This window comes from Urtica dioica, chromosome 1 (assembly GCF_054948205.1).
Source record: "Urtica dioica subsp. dioica isolate 48M chromosome 1, U.dioica_male_clone48M_v1_H2, whole genome shotgun sequence".
Classification (NCBI taxonomy): domain Eukaryota; kingdom Viridiplantae; phylum Streptophyta; class Magnoliopsida; order Rosales; family Urticaceae; genus Urtica; species Urtica dioica.
In genome coordinates, this window is record NC_142756.1 from 56,342,187 (window position 1) to 56,359,438 (window position 17,252).

Below are 17,252 nucleotides of genomic sequence, written 5' to 3' on the forward strand. Positions count from 1 at the left end.
GGACATATTTCTCCAAATGAAATACGAAAAATGGATTGTGATTATAATCCTCACGTGTAACTGCTCTGCCTATAATTCTTTGCTTAGCATTCATTAACTTTTCAATTACTTGAATCATGACATGATACCTTCTCCACGCACTAATTGGTTACAATTTTCAAACTTTTTAATTTCACTATATAGAAATTGTCACTTTAATTATCATTACTTGAAAATGATTCAGCTGATATTGATCTAATTAATTTGTGAAGTTTACTAACCATAAGGATTATATTATGCTGGTCACCCTGAAGCCCCCCGCAATAATAGAATACCAGCCACATAAAGAGCACGCCAACTCAGCAATAGGGTCAGCTGTGCAAACGCCAAACGTAACGTGACACGCGTGTGACACGTTTTTACGATTCAGTTAGAATTTTTATTAGCTTAGTGAATGATTCGGTAGCTTTTATTCACAAAAAGGAATATGCTCGGTTAAAGACATGAAAATTGACGAGAAGAGCAATCCTCTCTCGATCACAAATCTTCTTTTCATTCACCTTCTTGAAGTTTATGCTTGATGTCAGAGCAAACGATGATTGCGAATGAAAGTTTTTCTTCATCGTCTTCCTTTTAGATCAATAGCGACCTGAGGCCAACGATCAACTTTCGATTCGCTGTAACGCTGAACACGGCGGTTTCCATAAAGTTCGATCGAGAAAACTACTTAGTATGGAGATCTCAGGTGTCATCGACGATCATTAGGCACAACCTACAAGACTTCATCTATTGAACTAGAGCTCCACCACTACAGTTACAAGACTTCATCTATTGAACTAGAGCTCCACCACTACAGTTTAACGAAGTCACATATGAGAACGGAGTCAAGATCTCGATTCTGAATCCAGATTTCATCATTTGGTTGCACGAAGATCAACTTATTCTAAATTGACTCCTATTGTCCTTCTCCACCATGATTCTTCGATTCGTCACTCGCATCAGAACCTATCATGCTCTATGGAAGGCATTGGAAGCGCTGTTCGTGGTTAGATCCAAGGCAAGAGTTATGCCTCTCAAACTCCAACTTAAAACCACAACGAAAGGTTCACTCTCAATTTTATGATTTCCTTGCCAAGATGGAGAGTATTGTAGACTCTCTATTTCTTGTTAGTAGTGGAATTATAGATGATGAGTTGATTTTGTCTATTCTGATCGGCACTGGTGAACGAGGAAGCTCCAGTGGCGCAAGAGGTATGAGAGGGTATTTTAGTAATACGGTACCTGGGCCAAGATGGTTGGGACCGGCATTTATGAGGTTCATGAGCCCTGTGCGGCCGTAAAACTTGGCGAGGAAGACCGTAGCGTTGGCTTGAGATTCAGGGCTTTTGATCCACTGAAGGCACGGCCTAATACTGCAGTTTTCGCTGCGACCCTTTCGGAGAATTCTACACCCATTGCAGCTCATTTGCATCTTCTTCTTCTTCTTATTTCTTAAAAAATTATTATAACTGCGAGTCTTGCTTTTGTTCTTGTGTGCGGTTTGGGTTTTATGGTTTTGCGTTCTTTGCGAGATCGGAGATTGTGTACAACCCAATGCGGTATGCAGACGCTGGCGCGACTAACCATGTCACATCGAAGATGGAAAATCTTCAAGTGAGTGCAAACTACAAGGAAAAGGAGAAACACATGGTTGAAAACGGTAACTGTCTGATTATCACATACATTGGTCTCTCTAAAATTGTAAAGAATTATGATGATAATTTGAACAATCGTGAGATCAAATTGAAAAACATACTTAGAGTGCCTGAGATAAAGAAGAGTTTAGTCAGTATTTCTCAATTAACCTCAGACAATGATATGTTTGTCGAGTTTCATACTGATTCATGTATTGTAAAAGACAAGATGACAGGGAAGACTCTTCTTCGAGGCTCAACTAAGAATGGCTTGTACTTGTTCGTAAGTTCAACACCAGGAAAAGGTGTCAAGACAATTCCTCTCAGTCTCAATGTCACAAGTTCATCTCCAATCTAAAGTGCTCTAGTCAACAATCAGTGCATCACGAAGACCTCTTCAAAACCAACATCTCACATCAATGTTAGATATGGTTATCCTACCAACACTAGTACTTGTTTACAATCTTATTCTAATGTCTGTACTAATAGTCAATGGCAGCTATGACACAATAAACTTGGTCATGCCTCATAAAAAGTTGTACATAATGTAATCAATAGACTTGGCTATGCCGTGTAATATTTGTTAGGAATTCTTGCCCATGAGAAGATACTTATGTAAATTCTCGTTGAAATTATTAATAAAATAAAGTTTGACATTTATTATCTATTTGAATTGAAAGCGTTATTTCTTATTTAATGAGATTTATTAAACATTCATTATTCCATAGCCTCCGTATCTAACTGAGTCACGTGCTGGGCACCTGAGTTCGGGCGGTGTGCTAAAACATGGTCGATGACTGATATACGCTTGGAAAACTATATCTAAAGTCATATATGTGGAACACATAGGTGAAGGCTGATCACTATGTGGGAGCATTCTACACTTGTGGTAAGTGTACGACCTGGACAGGTCTTGGTGTAGATGTGTCGTTTAAGGATCGTTACGACACACTAACCGAGGCCACTATGATGGTCACAGTGAGACTTGATCTAAATCCTGAAGTGATCATGGACACTGGGTTATGTTACTGAGCTCTTTGACTCATTCGCTAAAAGGTTATTCATGCTAATCACAGCTTATGTCTTGGGAGTTTTCTCAGAGCATAATTCGAGTGGGAAATGATTTACAGATACAGAATCCAGCCTTCCTGAAAGAAGGTTAATGCTCTCTCACCTAAGGGTTGATTCCAGAACCGATAGATTGCGCGCACTTTCGAAGTAAGTAACGTTCGAAAGAATCTTTCGCTGGGGAAGCAACAATGCTTAGGGCTGATATGTATCAAGAGAAGTATAACGGAAAAATTGACTTCTCTTGACACAGGTTGAACCTGGAGGATCTTGATCACGAACTGACTATAACAGTGGACACTCATCACGATGAGTAAATATAATTCTAGTATAAAGGAGAGTTCAGTCTTGGCTTACAAGGTGGAGTATTTGACCAAGATTAGACGAATCGATGGACAAAAGAGAAATGACTATTTCGTCTTTTTCATCGGATTTGTTAAGCTCCTATTACTAGGTCCATAGTCCCCAATTCGGCTCTGATAAAGGCGGATAAGAACTTTCGTATAATAATGTTTATCATTATTAATCTCACTTCCTGTAATTGTGATTGACAGCATTAATTCTGGAAAACGGGTATTCACAGAATTAAATAAATATTTATGGTAGAATTGTTTATTTATTGTTTGATCAAGTAAATAAACAATTATTAATTATTTGTTTATTGTTGGACCAAGTAAATAAATGATTAATTGGGTTTTAAGCAATTGGGCCTTGCACACATGGAAAAATCGAATTGGGAATTTCGGCATAAGGACTTGCGCAAATCCCCTTGGCCGTGTGCCTCCAAATCCGATTTTTTCAATATTGGTATTTACCAATATTTTCTCTTTAGTTGTTTAAATAAAGGAGAGAGAGAAATATAAGATATTATCCTATATTTTCTCCTTATTTAAAGGAAAGTATTTAGGAGAATATTTAGGAGAATAATATATTCTCCTTTATTATCTCACTAAATAAATTATTCTCTATTTAAATAAAAGAATAATATCCCATAGATATTGATCTGATGGATGAGAGAAAAAGTAGGATTCACTAGATGAGATCCAATGGCCTAGATTTAATCCACTAGTGTGAACACAATAAAAGGAAATAAAATATTCTGGAAGATTCCATGAATATCTCATTTTTACTACTATAAATAGGAGTTCATGAGAAGGAAAAAATAAGCAATTATTTTAAGCAAATTTTGAGAGAAATTTCGTGCAACCTAGCCTCCTCTTGGCCGTGCACTTCTGCCTCCCCTCCCCTCGGAAATTCGTTTCCATTCTTAGTAAAATAAGAGAGAGATCTCGAAACACCTAGTTTCGTGATCTAGTGAGATAAAGACTGTGCTCACTCATCTTTCTTATTCGTCTCGGAGATTACGTTTCGGAAGACTAAGGTGTCATCACATCGAGTCCTTGAAGTAGAGTCCCTTATTTGATCGTGTGGAGGCTTGTACGTTCAAGACGAAGACGGATTGTGAAAGCTTTCAGTTCGTGAACCGAAAATCAATGTAAGTACTTGTTTACTCTTGTTTCGGTTGCTTGACTTATATGCTCTCTTATAATTTTTAATTAACGTAAATCTAGATCTTGTCATATAATCATTGAATTAATTAGCTCATGATTAGCGTAATTAATTACTTTTCCGCATTTATATGGTTATATGGGGGAATCATCCCCGACAATATTACTTGTGCAAAAAGAAATGTTAAAGAATTTTGCTCAGCTTATCAATATGGAAAGAGCATTCAGTTTCCTTAACTTGTCTAAAACAAGTGCTACACGAGTTCTACAACTAATACAAACTGAATTGTGGGGTCCTTCACCCATAGTCTCTAGATAAGGGTATTGATATTAATTCCCCTTTATTGATGATCATGCCAGGTTCAAGTGGATTTATCATCTCAGAGCAAAGTCAGAGGCATTTGGAATGTTCAAAAGCTCTGGATATGTGGTGTTCAGTGTGATTGGGAAGGATAGTACCGAGCGTTGTCTCCATTTCTCGATGCACAACATATCATGGAGCAGAGAGGAAGCATCAACATGTCAACATATCATCAACATATCATGGAGCTATGAGTCATCCATGTCCTCGTGTGGCTATTCAGAATGGTCGAGCAGAGAGGAAGCATCAACATATCATGGAGCTAGTGCTACCCATGTTGGCATAAGCTCATCTACCTCTATGCTATTGGTGGGATTCCCTTACTACAACTGTATGTTTGTCATTAACGTTTACCTACTCTTGTACTATATGACATTAGTCCTTTCCAAAAACTGTACAATAGAATACCTGATTACAAGTTCCTTAAAGTATTTGGTTGTAGTGTCTACCTTAATTTCATATCATATAACAACAACAAAATTCAGTTTAGATCCTTTAAATGTCTATTTTTAGGATATAGTCCATTAGATAACGGATATAAATGTCTATTCTTCTAGTAGGTTATATATCACAAGGAATGCAATTTTTGATGAAAGTGAATTTCCCTACGCTAATCTATTCCAAGAAGAGTCACATCCCACAGATGAATCAACTCCAATAGTCCTACCTTTCTCTCATTATAGTTTCCATCCTGAACCACAAAATGCCAATTTACCACAATTTATCACAAAATGTCTCTATTCCCAATGTCTCACCTACACATCTGTCTCACCAGTCACACAGATCTCGTGGTCCAACTCTTGCTGCAAATGACTCTCCTCAAAAGTTAGTGGTCACAACTCTAGATCAGCCTATGCAAGAAGAGGGTCCACATGTCAGATTAGCTTCCATGCCACGTCAAACAAACCTGGCTTCACAGTTGACTCCACAGTGTGCTCAAGAGCCTCAACTATGCAAGTGAGCTCTCAAGTTCTGACTCAGTAACATGACAAGCCTACTATAGCTACTTATATGCACACAAGGTCCAAGTTAGGGGTCTACATTGTATCAAGCCATCCTATTGCAGTTCGTTTTGGTCCACGAGAACTAGATACAACCAAGCAAGCATGTCATGACAAAAAGATCACAACCATGAAAGCTGAGCTACATGCTTCAGCACAGAATCACACGTGGTTGCTTGTCCGTGCTCCATCTACTCAGAAAGTGATAGACAACAAATGGGTGTTTAAGGTTAAATACCTTCCAACCAATGCAGTTCAACGATTTGATGCCCGACTTGTGGCTGAGGGCTTTGCACAAACTCCACGTGTGGACTTTTCAGAAACTTACATTCCTGTTGTAAAGCCTTGCACCGTGAGACTCGTCATTAATCCAACTATGTTTAAAGGCTGGGATGTGAAGCTGTTAGACATTAATAATGCGTTCTTACATGGAATTCTCATAGATGACGTGTAAATCGCACAGCCTAATGGCCTTTGTGATGAGACTAAACAACACAATGTTTGCAAGCTACACAAGGGGTTGAATGGCATTAAGAAGGCACCCATGCCGTGGTTTGAACAACTTCGTTAAACTCTAATTCAATGGGCTTTGTCAAATCGAAAGCTGATATTTTCCTTTTTCCTTTTTATCAGTGATGGTGTGTACATTCTACTGTTAGTCTACGCAGATGACATAATTGTAACTGGTTGTAACGATGAGGTTATTGCCAATTTAGCTTCTAATTTGCACGCTCAGTTTGCATTAAAACAACTTCGCTCTCTACACTACTTTCTTGGTATTGAAGAAACTCGTAATGCCACGGGTGAAGTCCATTAAGATATGTTGCTGACCTTCTTCAATGCCTCAACATGACTTCTGTGAAGTCGTGCTTGAGCCCTGCCGCCCCCGATGAGATTTTGTCGAAGCTTTTTGTTGAAGCCATGGATGACCCGTTCATTTACCATTGTACTATTGGTGCACTTCAATATGTGACCATGACTTGGCATGATATTGCTCATGATGTCGACAAACTGAGCCAATTTCTTCAAGCTCCGACATCGACACATTGGCCTTCCAGCAAGCGTGTTCTTCGCTATCTCAAGAGCACGATTACACATGCTTTAACGTTCAAGCCAGCTCGTTCATTGTACCTCACCAGCTTTGTGGATGATGATAGAGAATAACCTTTGGAGTTAGATCTCCACCATTTTCGTCTGAAAGAAAGTAACACTAATTCTCAAGTAATTTTTTTTAAGCGTTGATTATTTAGTATTTGATTTGCATTTAAAAAAAATATATATTTTTTTAAACCTCAAATTTCCACTTTCTCGAGTATGTATTTAGTAAAGTTGGGTGTTCAATAAAAGGACACTCAGTGTCAGTGATAAGCAAATTGTGTTAGGTTTGGTAAAACATCACCTTAATCTTAAATATGTTGACTTTGACAAGACAAAATGCGTAGTTTAACAATCTAATTACGATCAAAATCAAAATTCTAAAAGCCAATTAAATGAAGAAGCAGTGTCAAATTTAATTCATGGTTTCACCTAATTAATGTCATGATCCCACATTGATATAAGTATCCATAAATTCATATATTTGACATAGAATTTATATATTATATTGTTATTGTAGTTTGTGGTTCAATATCTGCATTGATTCGCTTTTTTAACAAAAGAACAAAAACATTACTTGTATTTAGTCCGAGGAAGTCTTTTGATTCTTCCAAGATACATATGAACAAGTGTATGAGAAATGAGTAAAATAGGAAAGGTAGTGAAATGACATGCAAAAGGCTCCAAAAAGTCATGCAAACTAAGAGATCGCCACGTGGTGATCTATTCCACACGTGTAACTCTTCGATAACATAATCCCAAAATCCATAGTTTTTGGTTTTTATCTCCCGGTTTTTGGGAATCCATCGTTCTCCCAGAACATCGACCTTTGGCAAAACCGGATTTCAAACTACGTTCGTATTAATAACATGCGAATACTTCCTGGTTCACGTTATACCAACCATTATAAAGGGACAATGAAATATATATAATATAGGCTGAGTTTAAGTGAAATGTTATGTTTGTATTATGATTATTATTATTATTATTAATTTTTTTTTAAGAAATGTATTGAGTTTATCTTAAACGATTTAACTTTTTTTTTTACTCTCAGACTTTTGTTAAAACTCAATTTTACCAAGGATAAGGCCACCCGCGAAACAACCGTCAGAAAATGTATATATATATATATATATATATATATATATATATATATATATATATATATGAAACATTATTGTCGAGTAATACATGTTATTCGGTATCTTAAATAGTACAATATACTTGAAATAAAATATATGTTTTCATACACTATATTAAAGCTCTTAATTGAGTTGGGCGGCCCATGGACTACCCCGATCTAACTCTTTTATGACAGGGAATTGACATGAGTAGGAGTAAATTATAATGTTTGGACGCATTATTATTTTTTTTGAAAAATGGTACATCTAGGAATAATCAAATAAGAAAGAAAACTCTGATCAAATGGGAGAGAAAAATTTTACCCATTTTAACCTAAAAGAAAATAACATATTACAACTTCTACCACCTACCCTAAATACCTAATTCTCTTCTCTCTCTTCAACCGAACCCACACCTTCTTCTTCATCAACTTCGGCTCCCATCCTCACGCGGCAGTCCTCTCCACGCGGCCACGCCATTCTGCTCTCTGTCGCTGTCCCAGAAAAAAACTGTCACTTCTGATCACCTTTTCCCGACCACCATAAACTCAATTCTCGTCAATTTCTGTGAAGATATTTTCCGATCTATGTGAAGATATTTTCCGATCACCGTCTTCTTCAATTTCTTCCGATGACCGGGCTGGTGTTCAAATAGGAGATTACCGCTGGCTTTTTATGGTATATTTCGGGCCCTGATCTGCATCAACAAAATCAATAAAGGTTAGTCTCAGATTCTTGATAACAAAAATTATGAAACCCAAATTTACATGCCAAAACTCATATTGAACGTTATTGATTTTAGTTACAGATATGTCACTGACTCAAGTTTTGTTTGGAGGCTTAGTTATTTTTTTGTAACTAATTCCACTAGTTTTATTTTTTTAGTTATGTAAATGTAACTAACATGCCACACTGGCATGTAATAATTGTTGGCCCACAAGAATAGTAGTCACTACTACAAATGTTAGATTCCACAACGGATATTCCACAACGAAACGCTGTCCCGTTGTGGAATCATGACGTTTCCACAACGGGACAAGAGTCCCGTTATGGAATCTTGATGTTTCCACAACGGGACAACTGTCCCGTTGTGGAATCTTGATGATTCCACAACGGGACAGTTATCCCGTTGTGGAATTTAAAAAAAATTAAGGTTTAAACAACGGGATGGTGACCCGTTGTTGAATCTAGCCGCGGCCGAGGCATACACTCGCCGCGGCCAAACTCTTCCACAACGGTACAGTGTACCGTTGTAGGAGAACTGTAAAACCAAACATTTCCCCGCGGCGAGCTTAAGCCTTGGCCGCGGCGAAATGTTTCCACAACGGTACAATAACCCGTTGTGGAAACATTTGGCCGCGGCCACGTATATATTTGGCCGCGGCGAAATGTCGCAGACTGTAACTTAAAAACTTCCCTCTCGATTTTTTTTTTCAAAAATTTCAGAAATTTCATTCTCTTCTTCTTCTTCTCTCTCTCTCTCTCTCTCTCTCTCTCCCCGACCCAACCCCACTATCTCTCTCTCTCTCTCCAACCCACGCCCACTCGCCGCCCCTCCTTATTCCTCCGCCGCCGTCGCCGCCCTCTCTCTCTCTTCTCTCTTCTTCCTCCGCCCTTCTCTTCTTCTCACCTTTTTTTCCCCGCCCTTCTTATTCCCCGCAACCCTCTCCTTCTTCTCCGCCCTTCTTCTTCTTCCCCGGTCTCCTTTTTCTTCTCCGCCCATTTCTTCTCCCCCGTCCTCCATTTTCTTCTCCGCCCCCTTCTTCTTCTCCGCCCTCATTCTTCTTCTCCGCCTCTCCTTCTTCCAAACCCACCAAACCCACTCTTCATAAACCCACCAAACATTCCGACCCACCCCCACACAAACCCACAAACCTTGCCTCCGACCACAACCCACATCTCCGACAACTTCATTGACTCACCACGCCCCATGCTCGTCGTCTTCACTCCAAGTAAGTATTTTTTATTATTTAATTTGTATTTTTATGTTGAAATTAGGTTAGAATTGTTTATTTGTGTCTAAATTATATAGATATTGAATATTGAATTTGATATTTATGTAGAAAATGAGTTTGGAATTGAATTTTTGTTTGAGTTTATGTTGGATTTGAGTTAGAATATTTGACTACCTTGAGTTTGAGTTGGAATTGAGTTAGAATATTAGATTAAATTTCGGTTTTAGTTTGTGTTAGAATTGTTTTGAATTGAAATTGAATTTTGGTTTAAGTTTATGTCGGAATTAGTTTGAATTGAAATTGAATTTCGGTTTGAGTTTGTATTGGAATTGGTTTGAATTGAGATTATGTTTAATTTTGTTTTTTCATAGATTATGTCTACTACAACCAAGAAAGATGATAAAAAGGTAAATTAATTACATGTTATTTGAAGTATTTCATTTACACGAATATTTGTTTTCTAATGTTTTTTTGTTGTTGTAGTAGACAATAACAAAAACCTTGCCTCCGACCACAACCCACATCTCCGACAACTTCATTGACTCACCACGCCCCATGCTCATCGTCTTCACTCCGGGTAAGTCTTTTTTTTATTTAATTTGTATTTTTATGTTGAAATTAGGTTAGAATTGTTTATTTGTGTCTATATTATATTGAAATTGAATATTGAATTTGATATTTATGTAGAAAATGAGTGTGGAATTGAATTTTGGTTTGAGTTTATGTTGGATTCGAATTAGAATATTAGATTGAATTTCGGTTTGAGTTTGTGTTGGAATTGTATTGAATTGAAATTGAATTTCGGTTTAAGTTTATGTCGGAATTAGTTTGAATTGAAATTGAATTTCGGTTTGAGTTTGTGTTGGAATTGTTTTGAATTGAAATTGAATTTCGGTTTAAGTTGATGTCGGAATTAGTTTGAATTGAAATTGAATTTCGGTTTGAGTTTGTATTGGAATTGGTTTGAATTGAGATTATATTTAATTTTATTTTTTCATAGATTATGTCTACTACAACCAAGGAAGTTGATAAATAGGTAAATTAAGTACATGTTATTTGAAGTATTTCATTTACGCGAATATTTGTTTTCTAATGTTTTTTGTTGATGTGCGTTAAGAATTTTTTTTTCGGATTTCAAGCTTGACAACCAAGGAGCCCGAAGTACCGTCAACCAAACTTTACGTACAATTGAAGAAGTCATATACACCGGATAACTTAGAAAACGTTCAAGAGGAGTCGGTATTTTACGTACAAACTTTTATAGAATGAGAATATTAGTTTGATTTTGGATGATATATATATTTGTTTTGGTTGTTTTTGGATATATATTTGGTTTTGGATGTAATGGATATGTTTTGGATGTTATGGCATATTTGGTTTTGAATATATAATTTCATTTCAGGTTTTTTTAATTAGAAAACTGTAAAAATTGTTGTCAATGGTGCCCACAAGAAGAGTAGTAGTGTCTATTTATGTACATTTGATGTCATATAGTCTTACGAAGACTCTTGCTTGTAATTGCTTATTCATTAATAAAAAGTTGAAACGTTCATTCATTCTTTCCTTGTTTGAAGCTTTATGATAAAACCTTAGTCTTTTAGTCCATAAACAAACCTAACAACTTACGAAGAGACAAATGTAGATTTGCATGAACAAACTCTTCGTAGTTTGCTTAAAACGATATATTCACAATCTAAGGGTCAAAGGACTATTGACCTCAGTATGATTGTTAGAAGAATCTATGATGTCTGGTTATGAGGCATTGAGATTTGGAGACTCTATAGTTCTTCTAGGTATCTTCCGAAGGTACTAAATTGACCAGTGCACTTCTAGAGACAAGATAAGAACAAACCATTTAACTTCTTATGTCTCGAAGTCACTATGAATGAATTGCATCATGCTTACCTTAATCCTGAAATGAGACATGCCATTTCACAGCTTAGTATTCTCATTTGAGAAAGTCAGAGTTCGGACTCACTATGTGATTCCGAACAGGGCCTATTGGTGAAGTACTAAGTTGTGAGAATGTCATGAGTAACTTTGTGAAGTTCTCATAGATATGGAATTCATGTACAAGAGTGCTGAAATGCAATGTATGTCACCTCATGCTTTGTTCCTTGGAGTGTGAATAAATGAACTGGCCAGTGTCCAAATTGAGTCCTGACTCTTTTGGATGAAACAATGTGACTTGTTAGCTCCTCGTCATATACATTGTTTCTAACTTATTCACAAGCGACAAAGGAGTCGAGGAAATAACAACTAGAAGGGTAAAATGGTAATTTAGTAAATCCCGACTAGCTGATGACATTCATGAAGGGTAGCATAGATAATATTCAGTGGATCCGCTCATTATAATTAGGTGAATTCTTGAGTAGAAAATAAATTCATTTGAACCGAGAGATTTTCAGTGTCAACTCTTTAGTGGAGTCAGTTGGCATTAAGCTAAACCTGGAAAAGGTTTGTGAACTTTTGAGTCCAAGTGTTTAGCTCAAGCTTTGTTCATTTGGGTCCATGAGGTCACTGTCACGAATCACATCGATAGGAATAGTTAAACTGGAAGCTAAGTCAAAACAAGAACGAAAATAGTTAAAAGGGTATTTTTGTCTTTTGAGACAAAGGATGAAATGAATGTCAATAAATTTTTTTGACAAGTTCATTTGATGACTTAATGTCACTCGGCCATGACTTGATCATTGGGCCTTGTGAATTAATTTCATTTCATAAGAATTTTATTGAAAATTCTAAATGGGCCTTTTCTTATGTTGTCATGAACAAGTGAAGAAAATTCTAGAAGCCTTTTTCTAGACGTAATAGGCGCCCACTACCCAAAGAGAAAGGGAAATTATTTTGTACATAAATGTATTTAGATACTTGCCAAAAGAAAAAGAGGAAACAAATTTGCATAAGGATGCACAAGGTATTTCGGCCAAGAGAGTAATAGGCAAGCCAAGGAACAAAAAAAGGAAACAAATCCTAGCCTTCTAGAAGGCTGCCTTGGGCGCCCAAATGGAATAAGAAATAAGGGTTATTTTGCTCATGAATATGTGATATTCTATAGAAGAGGAAACTACCTTATTGAAGGTAAGACCTCTCCTATAAATAGGAGCCTCATTCTTCTCATTCCATTCATTCCACACAAGTTAGAGATTGAGAGACTCTCTCTCTAGACATTGTGGCCGAAAATCCTCTCTCCCTCTCTCTAGTTTATTTTCGATTTTTTCTTGTCTTGGTACCTAGGTCCTCACTCGACCTAGTGTTTAGCTCTGCGACTTCGAGACTCGTTCTTAAGTCGTAGTGTTTAAAAGTGCCCACTCACTGATTCCTTCTTTTCGAGTGATTTAGTGATAGAAACTTTCGTGGTTGCTCGAGGTGCCGAAGAAAGAAAGAGAGACGTGCTGCGAGGGGAGACGAGCGTTGCAAACTTTCCAAAAGCTTCTTCAAAGTTCAAGCTTCAAGAAAGGTTAGAAAACTCTTAGCTCATATTGTTTTTAATTACATGTACTTGCTTCTTTGTCTAGGTTAGTAAAAACTGTTTTTACTTGAAAAGAAATTTTTAAAAATTCCGCCGCTTCCCGAAGCGTTTAATCTTTTTCTTAAACCCTAGATCAATTCCAACAAAAATAACTCTTAGGAACAATTTCGCCGCGGCGAAACTTTACACAACGGTACGATTGCACCGTTGTGGAAAGATTCGCCGCGGCGAACTATTCACGTTGCCGCGGCGAAGTGTTAAAATCTGCTAAATTTTTTCACAACGAGACTGTCCCGTTGTGAAATCATGGACATTTCCACAACGGGACTCATCCCGTTGTGGAATCATTACTTTTCCACAACGGGACGAGTACCGTTGTGGAAACATTCCACAGCGGAGGATTCCACAACGGTACAGAACCGTTGTGGAAGCTTTCCACAACGGTTCTGTACCGTTGTGGAATCCCCAGTTTATAGTAGTGAGTAGTCATAACTTATAAACATTTGATGTAATAAAGTCTTACGAAGACTCTTGCTTGTAACTGCTGAATAATTAATAAAGAGTTGCAACTTTCATTCATTCTTCCTTGTTTGTTTGAAGCTTTATGATAAACCTTAGTTTTTGGTCCTTAAACAAACCTAACAACAAATGAAGAGTCAAATATAGATTTTCATGAACAAACTCTTCATGGTTTGCCCACAAGAAGATTTGAAACTTTCATTCATTCTTCCTTTCATTCATTCTTCAAGTGTTGAACTAGACGAATTTTACGAAGACTGTCTAAAGGGTAATTTTGTCCATAAGGACAATAAAATGGTATGAATGTCAAAATAAGATTTTGGACATTGTCATATGATGACAGTGTACATAATCCACACGACCAACATGGACATTTGGGCCTTGAGGATTGAATCTCCTTTAATGGAATTTTATGTGAAAATTCTACATGGGCTTTTCTTATGTTGTCAAATAAAGAAACATGTAGAAGCTTGATCTAGACAATAAATTTCGATGCCCTTCATCAAGGAAAAAGAGGAAACAAATTTATAGCTTCTAGCTATACACATGGACGGCCAAGGCTAAGAAAAATGGAAACTATTTCCAACCCTGGTATTTTGATACGAATGAGAAATAAAGATTATGCTCATGAATATTTGATATTCAATAGAAAAGAGGAAACTACCTCTTCAAGGCAATCCCTCCTCCTATAAATACCACACCTCATTCACAATGTTGAATACACAAGTTGAGATTGAGAGCTTCTCTCTCTAGACTTGCCGCCCACCTCTCTCTCTCTCTCTCTCTCTCTCTCTCTCTCTCTCTCTCTCTCTCTCTTCTCTCTCTCTCTCTCTCTCTCTCTCTCTCTCTCTCTCTCTCTCTCTCTCTCTCTCTCTCTCTCTCTCTCTCTCTCTCTCTTCTGCTTGCTTGTTTTGGCACCTAGGTCCTCATTAGACCTAGCGTTTTGTTTTAGCTCTTTGGCTCAAAGACAAGTTCTTGAGTCATAGTGTTTAAAAGTTCCCACACACTAAATCCTAACTAAACTCGAAAGACTCTAGTGGTAGAAACTATCGTGGTTACTCAGGTTCAAGAAGACATGAAGGAGATGAGCTTAGTGGGGAGATGAGTGATTCAACCTTTCCAAAAGCTTCTCAACGCTCAAGCTTCAATCAAGGTTGGTATCGAGTGAAAAATCATAATAGTTTTTTAATTTTAAATTATATGCTCATGCACTTTGTCTAGGTAGTAAAATCGTTTTACGTGTTTTAAAGAATTTTTTTTATATTCCGCCGCTTGCTAGAAGCGATAAATTGCTCTTAATCCTAGATATATTCCAACACTTAGAAGCAAGATTTCTCGAGTCGGATGGCGAGTCCTCGACTCGAATCTCAAGTCCACAAGTTGACTCGTGGTCTCGTATCGACTTAGAAGCAAGATTCCCCGAGTCTAATGGAGAGTCCATAAGAAGAATGTCATGTCCATGAGTTCACTCTTGAGTCCTTGTGTCGGCTTACAAGCAATATTCCTCGAGTCGACAGGCGAGTCCTGAGTCGAATCTCAAGCCCATGAGGTGACTCTCGAGTCCCCGTGTTGACTTAGGAGCATGTCCATGAGTTGACTCTCTTGTCCTCGTGTCGACTTAGCAACAAGTCCACGACTTGAATCTCAAGTCCTCGTGTCGACTCAGGAAAGATTCCAAGAGTTGACTCTCGAGTCATTACGTATACTAAAAAAGAAGTTCACGAACCCTCGTGTCGACTTATAAGAAAGATTCCTCGAGTCGAGTGGTGAATCCTCGTGTTGAATCTTAAGTCCATGAGTTGACTCTCAAGTCTTCGTTTCCTCTTAAGAGAGAGATTCCTCGAGTCAACCGATGAGTCACGAGTCGAACAACAAGTCCATGAATTGACTCTTGAGTCCTCGTGTCGAGTCACAAAGAAGTCCACTAGTCGACCCTCGAGTACTTGTATCGACGTAAAAGAAACATTCCTCGAGTTGACTAGCAATTCCTCGAGTCGATCTCATCTACGAGGTGACTCTCGATTCCTTATGTCGACTTAGGAGCATGTCCACAAGTTGACTCCCTAGTCCTCGTGTCGACTTAGCAACAAGTCCACGAGTTGACGGTCGAATCATCGTGTCAACTTAGGAGCAATTCCACGAGTTGACTCTCAACTCCGTATGTCGACTTGGGAGCAAGTCGAGAGTCGGCTCCCTAGTCCTCATGTCGACTTAAGAGCAAGATTCCTCAAGTCGACATGCGAGTCCTCGAATCGAATCTCAAGGCCATAAGCTTACACTCGACCCATCGCGTCGACTTAAAAGCAGGTCCATGAGTTGACTCTCAAGTCCTCGTTCTGAGTTCAAACAATGTTCCTCGAGTTGACTCTCAACTCCTCGAGACAAATCTCAGCCCCACTACTTGACTTTTGAGTCATCGTGTTGACTCCAAAGCAAGTCCTTGAGTCGGGTGTGACGTCCTTGAGTAGACTATAATTGAGGATGCTAAATTTGAATATCAAGTTCACGAGTCGACTTTTGAGTCCCTGTGTCGACTCCAAGTCAAGTCATCGAGTCGACTCTGATGTCCTCGAGTATACTCATATTCAAGATGCTGGAGTTGAATCTCAAGTCCACTAGAAGAGTTTTGAGTCCTCATTTCGACTCCAAGTCAAGCACAAGTCAACTTTAACGTCCTAAAGTAAACTCTTATTCATGATGTTTGAGTAAGATCTCAAGTCTACGAGTTGACTTTTGAGTCCTCGTGTCGACCCTTAATCAAATCCTCGAGTCAACTACAACATTCTCGAGTAGACTTGAGTTCAAGATGCTTTTGGAGTTTAATCTCAAATCCACGAGTTAAATTTCAAGTCCTCGTGTCAACTCTAGATAAGATTCCTCGAGTCGACTGGCGATTCCTCGAGTTGAAGCTCAAGTCCATGAGTTCACTCCCGAGTCTTCATGTAATCGTAGGAGCAAGTCTACGAGTCGACTCCCAAGTCTTCATGTTGACTTAGGAGAAAGACCACGAGTCGACCCTCGAATCCTCAAAATGACTCAAGAGTGAGATTCCTTGAGCTGACGGTCGAGTCCTCGAGTTGAATCTCAATTCCACAAGTTGACTCTCGACTCCTTTTATTGACTAAGTCCATGAGTTGACCCTTAAGTCCTCGTGTCGACTTAGAAGCAAGATTCCTTGAGTCTACTGGCGAGTCCTCGAGTTGATTTAAAAAATCCACGAGTTGACTCTTGTTGTCAATGAAAATCGAAAACGTGGAAAGCTTCGAGCGGTTCGACCAAAGGTCGGATCAAGTGGTGCACCCGAGCCAAGTATGGAAACTCGAAAGTATCGAGTGTTGTTCCTCTAGCTCGGAGGCATTCTCTGATGAGAGAAGAGGGTGAATTGGTGGGGGGTGGGGTGTGACTGAGTTTCTTGTGAGCTGCCTGCATACTCGAGTTGTGGGATCAAGTCATTACATAGTTTAATGCGTGTGTATGCTATGTAGGGCGCGGACCCTGAA